The following is a 2,735-nucleotide window of genomic DNA, read 5'->3' as shown; positions in this document are numbered from 1 at the left end:
GCTGGGGTGATTGTCCCTGTGTAGCGAAATGCCCAGCAGCTCATAAGAGGGACTGCCATGCAATAATCTTCAAATAGTAGAGAGGTCAGCTCAGAAAGTGTTTAAAAGTTGGGAAAGCTGTTACAATATGTCCCTCAGCGCACATCTTCCTGCTGTCTTCCACTCCCCGAAACATACAGTAATGATAGCTTTTTTGATTATTGGCAATTCAAGTAAAAAATAGGCTAGGAATGACCCTACTTCTACTGAATTTTCAAGGGAAGGTAAGATCACAGCCCAAGAGACTGTGAGTTTTGATTTGAAGTATGTCATCCTGCTGAGGCAATTTCTAGTGGAAGCTTTACTCATTTCTTGAGAAATAGCTTGTACAGAAAGCTTTCGCTCACAAATCCAAAGTAATGGAAGAATGACAGAGACACGGCTATGGTACACATAAAAATCATTAAAAACACTTGCTGGTCTTCATTCCAACAGGCCTTTGACTGACACGACATTCATAACCTTAACACTCCAAAGGAAAAAAAAAAAAAAGGCTTAGCATGAGAGGAATAGCTTCTGCGTAAGATCGATCTGTTGGAGCAATAGAAAAAACCCAAAAGAAAACCTGAAATTGTGAGCGCTAAGATAAACAAATCTGTACGAGTCCTCAGTCTTTGTTAAGATTCCTTATTTATTCAAAGGGATGCTAAAATAGTCAGCAGAGTGTTATTGTGTGATGGAAAAAGAAGGCTGAACAGGAAGCCAGACCAGGTTCTCTTATTTATTTCCTATGCTACCTCTTGAGTTCAAGTTTTCTCATTTGTAAACCAGAAGTAATATACTGTCATAAATCTCTCCTGGGACTTTTGTTGGAATGAAATCAGGTAAAGATGCAGAAGCTTCTTCAAGAAGGGCAAAGTGTAAGCTAATAATCGTCATTACCATTTATATACAGAATGCTTCAAGTATATTAGACACAGGCCTTCAATATATTATTTAAGCCCAGACAGTCTTGAGGGAAGTATACTCACTATTCTATAGACTTGGACACTGAGGTTTAGAGCCACAAAGAATTTGCATATGATCATGGTGAATAAATAGTTAAAGCCAAGATTCTCTGATTCAACTGCTACCCAATTACATAAGCACTTAAAACTGAAAGGACCTAATGGGTCACGCTGTTCAATCCCACCATTTAGCAGGTACCCCTTTCTATTTTCTTACCTTCTCCCTTCGTTCTATATCAGGCTTCTCCATTATATACCGGTTCCTTTGCTCAGCACCACTGAATTTGTCATCTTTGCTCAAACACTCCTGTCCTCCACTCTTCACTCTGATAACTCTTAAATATCTTTTCCATCTCAGTGAGAACAGCACAGTAGGGATAAGATATATTGCATTTACCACTGTGTTCCTTGCTTCAGCACAGAGCCAGTTATAAATACTCAATAAAAGACTGAATGAAGGAAACTGAGGTGCAGAGAGATGAACTGAGTGGACCACTGCCAAGTGGCATGGTGCATCACCAGACATCCAAATTTACTGTTCTTTCTACTAGCCCACTGGGTGTGAAGTTTATTTTCTGTTTAAAATAATGGAATTTGAAGCTTAATACTTGAATCATAATCCATTAATTAAAATCTCAGTAATTCCCTAAATTAGTCATGCACTGACAAAAATAGAATGATATGTGATTTGGGTGAAGAAAAAAAAAATCAGCCAACAGGAACATCGAGATAGCTAAAACAAGATTTGAGATCAATTAATGACATGAGAATGAGAAACTGGAAGCAATGGGCAGATATTAGATATTAGAGGAAAGGCTCAGGGCTACTTCATATTAACTTCTGCAACATATGGAATACTTTGTGTCAATTCAGTTTGAAGAATATAAAATTCTTCCCCCTACTTAACCATGCAAAGTTCAATTTTGTCTCATTCCTGTGAGGGCACAGCCATGTTAAAATAAACTGAAAGATGAAAAAAATGCAAGAATAAAAATTACTATGTAAATATAAGTTTTAATAAATTATGTTTAGGTGAACTTATAATGCAGAGGCAGAATTATAATTTTGAAATGAAAAACATATATATTTTCATCTATTAAGAAATAGGACAACTTCAGAAAGTGGTGTCACCATGCCATAGCTTTGATAGATGGCATTGCTCATTCCAGTGAGATAATTCATTTTCTCTGTTGCCTGTTTAGTATAAAGCAATCACTGTGCCACCTAGTGTTTATTAAAATTCATTGACAAATGATATACACCAACATCAAGGGAAATGTATCACACTTATAGTCTGATTTATTCTTTCAACCTAGAGCCCATTTTCTAAAGGCTTGGAAACCTGGTAAGTTAATCTGACATGCTTATTGTAGATGGACCGGTTAAGATAAAGTTGGAATAAAAAACAAAACAAAACAAACTAAGACCCTGTGTGTGTTAAACTCTTCATGGTGGAAAATTTCAAACATATACAAAAATATAGCAACTAAAACAAAAAACCCCAAGTTTCACCACTCAATTTGAACAATTGTCAACTGAAGGCCAAACCTGGCTTATTTCTACTTTCTCCCTTGCTAAGTTATTTTGAGGCAAGTTTATTTTTTATTGAAGCAAATCTTATGATATTCTTTGGTCCAAAAATATGTTGGGATGCATCCCCAAAACATAAGGGCCCTTTTAAAATACAAACAGAACATCATTATTAAACCTTAAAGCATCAACATTAATTTCTTAAGATTGTCATTTATT

Source organism: Myotis yumanensis, unplaced genomic scaffold (genome assembly GCF_028538775.1).
Source record: "Myotis yumanensis isolate MYYU_CA2020_CCGP unplaced genomic scaffold, mMyoYum1.0.hap1 SCAF_1, whole genome shotgun sequence".
Taxonomy (NCBI): Eukaryota; Metazoa; Chordata; class Mammalia; order Chiroptera; family Vespertilionidae; genus Myotis; species Myotis yumanensis.
The sequence above is the reverse complement of the archived record's forward strand: the minus strand, read 5'-3'. Positions refer to the sequence as shown.